Source organism: Papio anubis, chromosome 3 (assembly GCF_008728515.1).
Source record: "Papio anubis isolate 15944 chromosome 3, Panubis1.0, whole genome shotgun sequence".
Classification (NCBI taxonomy): domain Eukaryota; kingdom Metazoa; phylum Chordata; class Mammalia; order Primates; family Cercopithecidae; genus Papio; species Papio anubis.
Window position 1 is genome coordinate 78,655,358 of NC_044978.1, and position 15,894 is coordinate 78,671,251.

Here is a 15,894-nt window from a genome sequence, read left to right on the forward strand (position 1 = left end):
TCAACTGATTCTCCTTCCTCAGCCTTCCGAGTAGCTGGGATTACAGGCATGTGCCACCATGCCCAGCTAGTAATGATGATTTCCTAAGGTGTAGTACTGATATTGTGGTTCTGTAGAAGAATGTCCTGTTCTTGAGAGCTGAAGCACTTAGGAATGAAGTGCCCTGATGTCTGCAGCCTAATTTTTGGATGGTTGAGAAAAGGGAATTTCTGTGTATATGTCCGTGTCTGTGTGTGTGTGTGTGCGCGTGCGCGTGCACGTGCACATATAGAGAGAGAGCGAGGGGGTTGGAGGAAATAGGGGAAGAGATATCAGGTATGGCATAAAAGTTACTGCTTAATGAATCCAGGTGAGGTTATAGACATGTGTCTTATTTTGTTCTTTGACATTTTTCAATGACAAAAAATGCACTTCTTAAAATACGGTTTAAAAAATGTTCTAATATTATATTTTGCTTATTAATATACATAAATTTATCTAAGTACACATATAGGCATATAGTATCTACCAATACAAATAATTTGCTTTATATGTTTTTAATCCAATGGAAAAACTACCTTATAGTCTTGTTAAAATAATATCCAATATTAGAATAGCATATTGCTTGCTACACAGTCATGCTCAGCCAATTCTTGTAAGACACTCCCAGTGTCAATAAGCTTTTTTTCAAAACAACTTGTGTAACCTTCTCTTTCCCCAATCAATTCTAATCTTTTCTTGTTTCTCAGACATACCAAAGGCCACCCTAGTCTGTAGGTATGTACCAGATTGCAATCTTTCTTCTTCTTCTTTTTTTTTTTAAATCTCAGCTCACTGCAACCTCCACCTCCCAGGTTCAAGAGATTCTCCTGCCTCAGCCTCTCAAATCCCTGCTGTAATCCCTGCTGGGATTACAGGCGCCCGCCACCATACCCGACTAATTTTTGTATTTTTAGTAAAGATAGGGTTATACCATGTTGGCCAGGCTGGTGTTGAACTTCTGACCTCAGGTGATCTGCCCGCCTCGGCCTCCCAAAGTGCTGAGATTACAGGCATGAGACACCACGCCCGGCCAATCCTTCTTATGTATAATTCCCAAATAAAACCTTTTTACCTTAAGATTCATCTCTCTATATTTTTTATGTTGGCAATTGACTAATGGATAGTTACTAAAATATTTGGACTAAGTTTCAGAATGAATACATAGCTAAGATAATTAGGTAGTTGGTGTAAATGAATGAGGAGATTGGAGGAGGCAATAAAGAGAATGGGGTTGGTATCCATGAGGGCGAAGGTTCCTTCAGGTGTTGTTGGAAATCTAGAGCATGTGAAAGCCCCATTAACATGTCTTTCTGGAAATCATATAGAGAGAATATTGCTGTACTCATCTTTCAGGGCTACCTACTTTATATAATCCAAAATGCTAGTGTGCTTCTAGGCATTGTGCTATTTTGGAGAATTACAGAGATGTCCTCTACCTGCTTTATGTGGGTCCCAGCAAAATAAGATGTCACACTGAAATAAGGCAATTTAAGAAGAGTAGTTAATAAAGGGATGATATATAAAGGCATGGACAGTATGTGGAAAAATTACTAGGAAGAGCACATGTATGAGTCCATTCTCACACTGCTATAAAGAACTACCTGAGACTAGGTAATTCATAAGGAAAAGAAGTTTAATTGGTTCACAGTTCTTCAGGCTGTACAGGAAGCATGACTAGGGAAGCCTCAGGAAACTTACAATCACGGTGGAAGGCAAAGGGGAAGCCAGCACGTCCTGCATGGCTGGAGCAGGAGGAAGGGAGAGCAAAGGCGGAGATGCTACACACTTTTTTGTTTGTTTGTTTGTTTGCTTTGAGATGGAGTCTTGCTCTATCACCAGGCTGGAGTACAGTAGTGCTATCTCGGCTCACTGCAACCTCCGCCTCCCAGGTTCAGGTGATTCTCCTGCTTCGGCCTCCTGAGAAGCTGGGACTACAGGCATGTGCCACCACACCCAGTTCCCAGCTAATTTTTGTATTTTTAGTAGAGACAGGATTTCACCATGCTGGCCAGGATGGTCTTGATCTCTTGACCTCCTGATCCACCCGCCTTGGCCTCCCAAAGTGCTCACACAGGAGTGAGCCACCGCACCTGGCTGGCTACACACTTTTAAACAACCAGATCTCATGCAAACTCACTCACTATCACAAGAATAACAAGGGGGAAATCCGCCCCCATGATCCAATCACCTCCCACCAGGCCTCTCCTTCAATAATGGGGATTACAATTTGACATGAGAGTTGGGTGGGGACACAGAGACAAACCACATCAGCGCAACACCATAGTGCTGGTAGCAGCAGGACTCAGCTATTCATCAAAGACTGAAAGGGAGAGAAGAGGGAACAGCTGGAGAAATTTTAAAGAAAAAAGGGCTGTGTAGACAGAGCCACCTACCTAGCACTGAATCTTTAGTTTATGGATCCAGCTTTTCCCTGTGACCCCAAAAAGAGGGACCCAAGGAAATAAGTACTTCAACTTTACTGTCCTTCTTCCTGCTGATCTCCTGCCACTGGTCCCCATGTACTATGCCTATCTGGAAGCAATGACATAGCCCCTACAGATAAGACTCCAAGGGCACAGAGCAGGTGAAGAAGGGTAGAGACTGGATCTGGAGAGGCGCATGAAAGATCTGTGTACTGTGAGACTCTGGATGGGGTATGGAAATTCTCCCTTATTCTGCTTTTCTACCTTATTTTGGAGATAATAGCACTGCTCGGTATCTTCATGGCTTCTTGGAATGACTTAACAAGGTTTGTTTTGTTGATCAGATCTTACTGATTAAAGAGGCACTATAAAATTGTTCCAAAGAACCTTCTTCAGAGTTGAATGAAATAATTATAAAAGACCAAAATCTACTGAACTCGGATGAACTAGTAGGTCAGTAGTGATCAACTGGCTGTTCTTGAACCCTCACAGGATCAGTCTCTAAGCTGGCTGCATTCTCTAAGTTGGTTCACTACCCTCCCCACAGTGCTGGGGAAATCTTGCAACGAAGACAGTATGGCAGGCAGCTGCCTGAATTAGGCTCCAGTACAGTCAGGATCCCCTGTGGGTGACTTTGTCAATGAACCCTATTCTCTTTATCCCCAGTCCCAGGATTAGGAAAGAACATAAGTTCCAGAAAAATCAAAATGAACTCCTCAGCAGGAAAGGCTAGAAGATGCCTGGGCAGATGGATCAAGATATCTTATAGCAGTCAGATAAAAGGTGAATTGTTTTAAGCCAAATGGCCATGTAGTCCATGGGGAAAAGAGGCAGAGCTGCAAACAGTGACACCTCCTGCCAAGAATGACTAAGCAGGGAACAAATTATGAAGGCACCTACTGTGAGTCACACGGCCGACTCCACAGCCTTGTGTGTGCACCTGCACAATCAGCAGGAACTTTTGAATATGAAAGATAATGACATTGATTTATGGAGGACAAGGTACACAACAATACAAAATCCACCAATAGAAATGTGCAATCTGTTTTGGCAGAAATCTCATCTTACATTTTAATCTGACCCTTACATCAAAAGAACTGATGTAATCAGTGCATTAGTAAGAGTGCGAACCAGAAATACCTGAAATAGAACAAAGCATGTGATAGAATGGAAATGCATTTATATTTGTTTTTCTCTGTATACTTCTATATTGTTTGAATCTTTCAATGAAAATTTCACATATCCTTCATGTAATTGAAAAGAAATGTTTCTACATCTCTTCAGAAACTATGCAGAGTGTAATGTAGTGGTTCTTCATTCTGATTGTGCATCAGAATCACCTTTGTTAAAATTTAAAATTCTAGAAGCCTGGATATCACCCCAGTCCTAAAGAATAAGAATCTACAAAAATAGACAGACTTGCATGAACGTTATTGTTTGGTTTGTACTGCTTCACAAGCAATTCGGACAGAGAGAGAGATTGAGGACCACCAGGGACATAGTTTCATGTTCTCATTTTGGATTGGACTGTTTGCCATGGTTTTGCATCATTACGTTGCTGAGCTGTGGGCCACACATACTCAGATCCTGGTCCCCACTGCTTATCTCCTGGGAAACTTCATATACACAAGTTAATGTCTTCAAGTCTCAGTTACCTCATTTCTAAAATCAGGGTAGTAGTAGCAAGACTGATCTCATCACGATATCATGAGAATCGGGTGAGATTACACAATCAGAACATTTAGTACAGAATGTGGCCCCTGGTAAACACTCAATAAAGGTTAATATTATTTAGCTATATGGTCATCCACATTCTGGTAGTTACATATTTATAACAAAATAATTATACAGATGTGCCTTGACTTACAGTGGGGCTACATCCCAATAAACCCATTGCAAATAAAAAACTATCATAAGTTGAAAATGCATTTAATACCCTGAAAAACCCATCGGAAAGTAAAAAAATCATAAGTTAACGGCTATCTTTGGTCGTACGGACATATTTCATTATGATGATATGTTCCACACTGCATTTTACAGATTCAGAGGTTCGGGGATTTTCCTTACACATTTTCATATCCATTCGCTAACAAGCAATGCTTGGGATGAAGAAGTCACATTACTGAAATGATAAAATGGTAACTATCACATATGTGAGAATAAAATATATTGTCCCACTTTATATTAGAATTCACCTTAAATAGTGGCAGGTTCTTTGGCTCAAATGAGTGATTCAGTTCATAAAGCAGCAATGAATAGAAAACCTCATATGACGAAAGTTTTCTAGTTTTTTGTTTTGTTTTGTTTTGTTTTTTTTGTTTTGTGAGGAGGAGTCTCGCTCTGTCGCCGCCTAAGCTGGAGTGCAATGGAGCGATCTCGGCTCACTGCAAGCTCCGCCTCCCGGGCTGAAGCAATTTCTCCCACCTCAGCCTCCCGAGTAGCTGGGACTACAGGCTTGCGCCGCCACGCCTGGCTAATTTTTGTATTTTTAGTAGAGACAGGGTTTCACCACGTTGGCCAGACTGCTCTCAAACTCCTGACCTCAAGTGATCCGCCCGTCTCGGCCTCCCAAAGCGCGAGCCGCTGTGCCACGCCAAAGGTTTTCTGCTTTTATGTTTACAGCAGAAGTCGGAATCGTTCGATTACCTGTTTTCAGTTGCTTTTGTTTCTGAAGGACTTCAAATCCAGTATGATTGAAAAAGCTGACTAGGGAGTTAACTAGGACTACCTGACTCTAAATTCTAGCTTTGACAAGTATTAACTGTGTAACATTAGGCAAGTTATTTAACCTCTCTGGGCCTCAGGTTCTCATTTGTAAAATGGTGATAATAGTACTTACCTCCGCCCGGCGCGGTGGCTCACGCCTGTAATCCCAGCACTTTAGGAGGCAGAGGCAGGCGGATCACATGAGATCCGGAGTTCGAGACCAGCCTGACCAACATGGAGAAACCCGTCTCTACTAAAAATACAAAATTAGCCGGGCGTGGGAGCACATGCCTGTAATCCCAGCTACTCGGGAAACTGAAGCAGGAGAATTGCTTGAACCCGGGAGGCGGAGGTTGCGGTGAGCCCAGATGGTGCCATTGCACTCCAGCCTAGCAACAAGATAAAAAGAAAAGAAAAAATAATACCTACCTCTCAGTGTTGTTGTGAGTATTAATTGCATTGTTTAGTAAAATGGTCAGACCACAGCCTGGTGCGTAATAGTGCTACGTTGAATGTTTACTATTTTTATTATTTATTCATTCTAATTGTAGGCATGTGTAGATTGACAAAGTAAGAGTCTGAGTTATAGAATGGAATTAAAGAAGCAAGCATAATTTTATTCTTTACAAGAACTCAAGAACTCATGGTATACTGCTAATATTAGGCAGCAAATTTAAAGCTTTGTGACATACGTGGTAATTCCCCTAGGATGTTTAGCCTTAGTTTTGAAAAAGAAAAGCCGCTGATCAATTTCTGTTCTATCAAACTCTGTTTCAAACTCTTATTCATAAACACCTTAATACTATGTCCCTTATTTATACCTGCACCACAGCCCTGACCTGGGTGTAAAAAAAACCGTAAGGGACAGTGCAGTACCTCAGGACTATCAGGACCCTGGTATATGAGGTTCATTGTTTATGGAAGCATCACGTGGTGCATGACTATACATTAATAATTAAAATGTAAAATAATGTACACATATGGACGTAGAGTGTGGAATGACAGACATTGGTGACTCAGAAGGGTCAGGTTTGGGGAGGGTGGGAGGTTTGGGGAGGGTGGGAGATGAGAAATCACCTTTTGGATACAATGTGCATTATTCAGGTGATGGACCCTCTAAAAACCCAGACTTCACTGGGGAATATATCGATGCGTGATGGTTAATATTGAGCGGCAACTTGATTGGATTGAAGAGTGCAAAGTATTGTTCCTGGGTATGTCTGTGAGGGGGTTGCCAAAGGAGATTAACATTTGAGTCAGTGAACTGGGAAAAGCAGACCCACCCTCAATCTGGATGGGCACCAACTAATCAGCTGCCAGCGTGACCAGAATACAAGCAGGCAGAAGAACGTGAAAATACTAAACTGGCTTAGTTTCCCAGCCTACATCTTTCTCCCACTCTGGATGCTTCTGCCCTCGAACATCAGACTCCAAGTTCTTGAGCTTTGGGACTCGGACTGGCTTCCTTGCTCCTCAGCTTGCAGATGGTCTATTGTGGGACCTCACCTTGTGACCGTGTAAGTCAATATTCCTTAATAAATTCCCCTTTATATATACATATGTCCTATTAGTTCTGTCCTTCTAGAGAACCCTAATACACCATGTAACAAAATTGCACTTGTACTCCTTAAAGGTATATAAATTAAAAAATGAAAATAACTAATTAAAATGTGACTCGACATCACTAGAAGTGATTCAGATAAAAAGAGTTATGAGATTGTCAGAGGAAAGAAAATTTAGCAGGGTGAGGATGAGCAATTGATGAACAAAGACTTCATCAGAAAATGGAATTTTTATTGGGGTTTAAAGAATGAGTAGAATTTGGATATATAGAGATGAACATTTTAAGCAGAGAAACCTGTGGCACAGAGTTGAAACAGCCAAGAATGAGGAGGGAAATATTGATGAGAAAGGTCAGAAACATGGGCTGGGTATGTTTGGGGTCACAGTTTCAAATTGTAAACTTTGACAAGAGATTAGTTCATCTTCAACATGGTGATTGTATTGTAATGCATATATGTAAGTAAAGATGAAGTGATTTTTTAAGATTTGTTAAATGATCTACTAAGCAGAATAGTCACATTTAACCCAGAACCATTTCCATGCCTAAAGGACATGGGTTGAGACTATTTGCATTACCAGAACATTTGCTGACTGAGTTTCCTTGAAATTAGATTAGATAAAAAAAAACTTTCAGAATCTTCTATTTTATGTAAAACTGCACAATATTTGTACTGTGACATGTATATGAAGAAAAACCAAGATTGTAAGTTTGATCTTCAACTGGAGATCAAATTTACTACTGTCTGATTATTTCTCAGGATTCAGAATAAGATCTATACCGTTAGAAAAAGGGAGCAAAAAACAGCTGAGGGGATTTTTTTTTTAATTTTGTGGGGCTGCCAGTGGTAGGATGGGGGAAGGTTTGGTATAGAAAGTTGTAGTGGAAATGATTTTAGTTTTGGAATCAAAACTACAAGCCTCAAATTCCAGTTCCATCAACTGTGTGGTCGTGGGCAGTTCCATTATTTTTCTAAGCCTCAATTTCTTCTATCAACCTATTAAATGCAGAATTAAAAGGGTGCCTATGTATAGTTGTGCATACTGAATTTGCACACTTCCAGGGCATGCAGTAGTGTTTAGCGGAGGTATTGCAGGAGTAATACAGGCATAATAGAGTTGTGTGGTAAGGAATCATCCTCATGGAGCAATTGAATCATGATACTCTCAAAACCTCAAATTCCTCCCCATTTCCCATTAAAGAATTTCAAACTCTATTTGGCAATAGTATCCTATGACTAAATAAAAACTACTTTTTGGGATTTCCCCTCCATTTCATTCCTTTCAATAATACTTTTCTTCAGTTTAATAATATTCTCAGTACCTGTGGAGGGAAGTCAGGGACCCCAAACGGAGGGACCGGCTGAAGCCGCAGCAGAAGAACATACATTGTGAAGATTTCATGGACATTTATCAGTTCCCCAAATTAATACTTTTATAATTTCTTACACCTGTCTTTACTGTAATCTCTGAACATAAATTGTGAAGATTTCATGGACACTTATCACTTCCCCAATCAATATCCTTGTGATTTCCTATGCCTGTCTTTACTTTAATCTCTTAATCCTGTCATCTTCTTTGTAAACTGAGGAGGATGAATGTCACCTCAGGACCCTGTGATGATTGTGTCAACTGCACAAATTGTTTGTAGAGCATGTGTGTTTGAACAATATGAAATCTGGGCATCTTAAAAAAAAGAACAGGATAACAGCCATCAATGTTCAGGGAACAAGAGAGGTAACTTTGAACTGGCCGCCAGTGAGCTGGACAGAACAGAGCTATATTTCTCCTCTTTCATAAGCAAATAGGAGAAATATTGCTGAATTCTTTTTCTCAACAGGGAACATTCCTGAGAAAGAGAATGCACCCTGAAGATAGGCTTATAGACGGCCCCTTTTAAGGCATCCTATCGTCTTTTATGGTCAAAGCTGAAGGGATGAAATAAGCCCCGGCCTCCTGTAGCGCTCCCAGGCTTATTAGGAGGAGGAAAATTCCCACCTAATAAATTTTGGTCAGACAGGTTATCTGCTCTCAAACGCTGTTTCCTGATAAGATGTTATCGACAAGGCCTGCGGAAACTTCATTAACAATTTTAATTTCACCTCATCCAGTGGTCCTGTGATCTCGCCCTGCCTCCATTTGCTTTGTGGTATTTTATTACCTTGTGAAGCATGTGATCTCTGTGACTCACACTCTATTTGTGCACTCCCTCCCCTTTTGAAAATTGCTAATAAAAACTTGCTGGTTTTACGGCTCGGGGAATATCACGGATCCTGGCGACATGTGACGTCTCCCCCCGACACCCAGCTTTAAATTTCTCTCTCTTGTGGTCTTTCCCTTTATTTCTCAAACCAGCTGAGACACTTAGGAAATAGGAAAGAACCCATGTTAAACAGCAGGAGCAGGTTCTCCCGATAAGTACCCACTACACTCTTTCCTATTTCTGTGTTTCTCTTTGTAATGTTTTCATGTTCCTGGAATTCCCTGCTTTTCCATATTTACTTAAACCCCAAACTTACTGGTTCTTCAAGTTGAACCCAAAGTCCACCTATTCCATGAAGCCTTCCCTGATTCTCCTTTCCCTGACTGAAAAACATCTTTCTTTCACCAATTTGCCCAGCATTGTTCCTGCATCTGCCTCCACCTGAGTCTTCTGCCTTGGACTACTGGTTTTATTTACATGTCTTATCCTCCCTTTCCCATTGGGAGCAGGATGGAAACAAGATCCACACGCGCGTTACCATTGTATTCCTCACAACATTGAGCACAGGGCTATGCATAGTTGGTGTGCTGGATTACCTAGGGTCAACCTGGCATCACTGCTACCCCTTTCTAAGGTCTCCACTGCAGGAGAAGCTGAGAACGACATTTCCCAGAAACCCACTGCAATGGGAAGCACGTGCACAAGATTTGGAAGAGAAAGGGGTCATTATTTTCTGGAAGTGGCTGCAGGCACATGACCAAGATATGAGGTTTGAAGCAGTTTCCAGGTGAGCTTCCCGAAAAGCACCTGCATCACTCCTGCAGACTGAAAGGTCAGAGGGAATCTCCCAGAGGTTAATTTCAGCTGTCTTTTGTGCAAACTCTTGAGAACCTCATAGTGCATAGGCTGAGTTTGTTGCTGTCAGCCTTCTTCACCTTGGCTTCTGCAGCCTTCTAACCATTGGGTAAGCCTCTAATTCCCTGAATTGAAAATATTCATACTTGGAATATATTGAGAGGCTTCTGCTTTCATGTGTAATCTGTGACTGACTTGCTCAATAAATATTTGGAGAATGAATGAAAAATAATTCCATCATATTAAAAAGTCAGTAGTTATTCCACTGTATTTATCATTCAAGGGGAAGACGCTAATACTAATTGTGAGTCATATGGCAGGCAGTTTCCTATGCATTATTTACCACCTTCCAGTAATCTTGATAGATCACTGCTATTGTCTCATTTTATACGTGGGGATACGGAAAAATGAGAATCAAACAGATACACCAACTCACAAAGCGTTGCCTTAATGCTCTACCATGTTACCTGAGTGTACATCAACTTAGTGCATGCTTTAGTGGATAATCACAAGCAATTTCAAGGGCCATTTGAAACTCAATATTAGCCACATTTTTCAGTTTTTCCTACCCACCCAGAGCAATAAATCCTGAGTTCCTCTCAATTATACCACTGAATGGACTACCTATAGCCAATGGATTCAATTAAAATATTTGAGTCTTTTTTTTTTCAATTGTTTAGATATTATATACTTACCTATTGCTAAGAATGAGCATTTTTTATGGCAGGTGAAATGACAATGGTAGAAATAATTTTTTAATATCTAAAATTTGGGGTGAGGTGGATTTAAAAACTCAAAATGGAAAGGACATTGTATCATAAAAGACCAAGCAATATACATTACCAGTTATAGTTTAGTTACCCACTAAAATCTGTTTAGCTTGTTTGGAACATGTCCAATAACTACTTCTCCTTGACCTTATGTAAATGCTGAAGACTTTGATCCTAAATACAATCACCTGAAATACTTTTTAAAGAGTTATCGTTCATTGCAAATTATGCAGAATGTTTCAGAGAACATAATTATGTGTGTGCTTATAAACATTGCAGTCATTCAATAAGTAATTTTCTATATTTAACAGTAAAGTTAATTTATACGTTTGATTTAAAAAGGAAATAGACAGAATTACCAAAAAATATAGTGGTAGAAAATGTAAAATTTGCAGTAATATATTTTAGAAAAAATCTCATTCAAAAAGGATTAATGTTCATGAGTTAATATTTAACATTTTGCTAGAAAATTGGTAATCCCATGAAAAGATTAAAATACCTATGAATATAGCTAACTGGGGAAGTAAATTATCTGCAGTAAGAATTATAAAACACTGCAGAAAGAAATCAGAAATGACACAAACAAATAAAAAAAATTCCATGCTCATGGATAAGAAGAATCAATATTGTTATATTGGCCATACTGCCCAAACCAATTTACAGATTCAATGCTATTACTATCAAACTACCACTGTCATTTTGCACAGAATTAGAAAAAACTATTCTAACATTCATATGGAACCAAAAAAGAGCATAAATAGCCAAAGCAATCCTAAGCAAAAAGAACAGAGGCATCACATTATCTGATTTCAAACTATACAACAAAGCTACAGTAGCCAAAACAACATGATACTGGTACAAAAACAGACACATAGACCTAGAGAACTCAGAAATAAAGCTGCACACCTACAATCATCTGACCTTCAACAAAGTCGAAGATAACATGCAATAGAGAAAGAAGTCGCTATTCAATAAATGGTGTTGGGATAAGTGGCTAGCCATATAGCCACTTAGAAGATGACAGAAGATTGAAACTGAACCCCTTCTTTCATAATATACAAAAAGCAACTCAAAATGGAAAAAGACTTAAATGTAAGACCTAAAACTATAAAAACCCTACGAAAAAAATCAAAGAAATGCCTTTCTAGACATAGGCCGTAGCAAAGATTTCATGACAAAGTCTCCAAAAGCAGTTACAACAAAAACAAAATTTGACAAGTGGGAACTAATTGAACTAAAGAGCTTCTGCACACCAAAAGAAACTATCAACAGAGTAAACAGACAACCAACAGAATGGGAGAAAATATTTGCAAGCTATGCATACAACAAGGGTCTAATATCCAGAATCTATAAGGACCTTAAACTCAATGAGAAAAAGCAAAGAACCTCATTTAAAAAGTAGGCAAAAGACATGAACAGACACTTCTTAAAAGAAGACATATAAGCAGCCAACTAACATGAAAAAATGCTCAACATGACTAATTAGTAGAGAGATGCAAATTAAAACCACAATGAGATACCATCTCACATCAGTCAGAATGGCTATTACTAAAAAGTCAAAAACTAACAGATGTTGGCAAGGCTATGGAGAAAAGGGAATGCCTATACACTGCTGGTGGGAGTGTAAATTAGTTCAGCCACTATGGAAGGCAGTTTGAAGATTTCTCAAAGGACTAAAAATGGAACTACCATTTAATCCAGTAATCCCATTATGGTTACATACCCAGCAGAATATAAATCATTCCACCAAAAAGACACATGCCCTTTATATTCATTTCAGCACTGTTCACAATAGCAAAGACAGAGAATCAATATAGGTGCCCATCAACAGTGGACTGGATAAAGAAAATGTGGTATTTACACACCATGGAATACTATGCAGCCGTAAAAAAAAGAATGAGATCAGCCGGGCGTGGTGGCTCACGCCTGAAATCCCAGCACTTTGGGAGGCCAAGGTGGGTGGATCACGAGGTCAGGAAATTGAGACCATCCTGGCTAACACGGTGAAATCCCGTCTCTACTAAAAATACAAAAAATTAGACAGTCCTGCTGGCGGGCACCTGTAGTCCCAGCTACTTGGGAGGCCGAGGCAGGAGAATGGCCTGAACCCGGGGGGAGGCAGAGCTTGCAGTGAGCCGAGATAGCGCCACTGCACTCCAGCCTGGGCGACAGAATGAGACTCCATCTCAAAAAAAAAAAAAGAAAAAAAAGAAAAAAAGAATGAGATCATGTCCTTTGCAGCAACACAGATGCACCTAGAAGCCATTATCCTAAGCAAATTAATACAGAAACAGAAAATCAAATATCACGTGTTCTCACTTATAAGTGAGTGATGAATCTTGGTTATACACATACATAAAGATGGGAACAATAGACACCAGGGATTCTAAAAGGAGACAGGAAGGGAGAGGGGCAAGGTTTTAAAAACTTTCTATTTGGCACTTGGTTCACTATCTGGGTGACCAGATAAATAAAAGCCCAAACCTCAGCATCACACAATATACTCTTGAAACAAACCTGTGCATGTACCCCCCAAATTAAAAAAAATATATATTTTTTTAAAATCTCATTTTTAAAAACAATATGATCAATTAAAATAACTTAAATAACTTACCAGCAAAACATATAACAATCCAGAATTAAAATATTCAGAAAGCAAGCAAGTCATCTTGTACTACCAGATTCTTTTTGAAGAATAACATTTATAAAATGAAGAGAACCAATTTTACCTGCCTGTACTAAAGGAAAATAAGTTCAAGAAATGTCCTAGTTATAATTTTCAGTTAGCCCAACATTAACATTTCCCAGAGTTTAGTGTGACAGCCACTTTGAAGCCCTTGTAAATTCTGTCACCTTGGATGAATCACAGCTGATTGGTTTATCAATGCATATAATTCAGATTGCTCTGAATAAAGTTGGCTTCCCTGAAGGACCCAAGATAACTTCATGAAATAAATGTATCACATCCAGTTAGTAGATGAGGCAAAGAACATTATTTATTTCAAAAGAGAAATCTTATTATTTTGTGGTAGAGTAAAAGCAAGACTGAATAGAAAATAAAATTGCTAATTAAGAAAAAGGAAAGCCACCTACACTCTTCACTCATGAAAAAGAAACCTAGCTGAGAAGACTGGCAGGCAAGAAACACCATGGACTAGTATGCAGGAAGAAGAATGTTGGAATAGAAAAGTTTATTAATTATCTGAGATCTGCTCTTACTGAAGTGATTCAAGGAAGAAAATAATGAAATTTGAGCATCAGAAACCTTCCAGTCTACTTGATGCATGAGCTCTACAGTTTTAAGAAGCAAAACTATAAAACAGTGTAAGAAGATGTATTTTCCCTCACCTCTATTTGTAATTTCATCTATTTATCCTTAAAAGCCACTCTTATAAACGCATAAATTTTATACATATTTGCATGATAGGCACATTCACATATTGCTGTTGTGTTTCTCATTTTACAAGAACAATGTGCTTTCATTAGTGGGAAAATAAAAACGAACCATAGACAAGCAAAAGGCAGAAAATAGAAAACACTCAGAACTTCACTCACAGACCACTATCTTCAACTTTGTGTACCCACTTCTAAGGCCTATTCTTTTCTTAAAAATTCTTTAATTTTAAAATGCAGACATAAATATGCATTTCTACATGAACATGATCATATCAGACATATTTTTTCAATTTTTTCAAATGTTTTTATTTCAAAAGAGAAACCTTATTCCTTTGTGGTAGAGTAAAAGAAAGATTGAATAGAAAATAAAATTTCTAATTAAGAAAAAGAGGTCTAGGTGGCTGGCAAGATGGCCAAATAGGAACAGCTCCAGTCTGTACCTCCCAGCGAGATCAACACAGAAGGCAGGTGATTTCTGCATTTTCAACTGAGGTACCCGGCTCATCTCATTGGGAATGGTTAGACAGTGGGTGCAGCCCATAGAGGGTGAGCCGAAGCAAGGTGGGTCATTGCCCCATCTAGGAAGCACAAGGGGTCAGGGAACTCCCTCCTCTAGCCAAGGAAAGCAATGAGGGACTGTGCTGTGAGGAATGGTGCATTCCGGCCCACATACTATGGTTTTCCCACAGTCTTCACAACCCGCAAACCAGGATATTACCTCACGTGCCTACACCACCAGGGCCCTAGGTTTCAAGCACAAAACTGGGCAGCCATTTGGGCAGACTCCGAGCTAGCTCAGAAGTTTTTTTCATACCCCAGTGGCACCTGGAATGCCAGCGAGACAGAATCGTTCACTCCCATGGAAAGGGGGCTGAAGTCAGGGAGCTGAGTGGTCTAGCTCAGAGGATCCCACCCCCATGGAGCCCAGCAAGCTAAGATTCACTGGCTTGAAATTCTCACTGCCAGCACAGCAGTCTGAAGTCGATCTGGGATGCTCAAGCTTGGTGGGGGGAGGGGCGTTTACCATTACTGAGGCTTCAGTAGGGGTTTTCCCCTCACAGTGTAAACAAAGCCACCAGGAAGTTCGATCTGGGCAGAGCCCACTGCAGCTCAGCAAAGCCGCTGTAGCCAGACTGCCTCTCTAGATTCCTCTTCTCAGGGCAGGGCATCTCTGAAAGAAAGGCAGAAACCCCAGTCAGGGGCTTATAGATAAAACTCCCATTTCCCTGGGACAGAGCACCTCAGGGTAGGGGCAGCTATGGGTGCAGCTTCAGCAGACTTAAACATTCCTGCCTGCGTGCTCTGAAGAGAGCAGCAGATCTCCCAGCACAGTGCTCAAGCTCTGCTAAAGGACAGAGTATGTCCTCAAGTGGGTCTCTGACCCCTGTGCCTCCTGACTGGGAGACACCTCCCAGCAGGAGTTGACAGACACCTCATACAGGAGAGCTCTGGCTGGCATCTGGCCGGTGCCCCTCTGAAACAAAGCTTTCAGAGGAAGGAAAAGGCAGCAATCTTTGCTGTTCTGCAGCCTCCACTGGTGATACCGAGGCAAACAGGGTCTGGAGTGGACCTCTGGCAAACTCCAGCAGACCTGCAGCAAAGGGGCCTGACTGTTAGAAGGAAAACAACCCACAGAAAGGAATAGTACCAACATCAACAAAAAGAACGTCCACACAGAAACCCCATCCAAAGGTCACCAACATCAAAGACCAAAGGTAGATAAATCCACGAAGATGAGGAAAAACCAGTGTAAAAAGGCAGACAATTGCAAAAACCAGAGCACCTCTTCTCCTCCAAAGGATCACAACCCCTTGCCAGCAAGGGAACAAAACTGGATGGAGAATAAGTTTGATGAATTGACAGAAGTACGCTTCAGAGATGGGTAATAACAAACTCCTCCGAGCTAAAGGAGCATGTTCTAACCCAATGTAAGGACGCTAAGAACCTTGAAAAAATGTAA

General features: G+C 40.3%; 1 non-coding gene across 1 annotated transcript; it reads left to right on the forward strand.

Annotated features, from left to right (window-relative positions):
- The first annotated feature begins 13,764 nt into the window (after positions 1–13,764).
- LOC116274343 lies at positions 13,765–13,843 on the forward strand. The gene has a single exon (XR_004182969.1). It is a non-coding gene; the product is annotated as a small nucleolar RNA U2-19 (small nucleolar RNA).
- Positions 13,844–15,894: the final 2,051 nt, after the last annotated feature.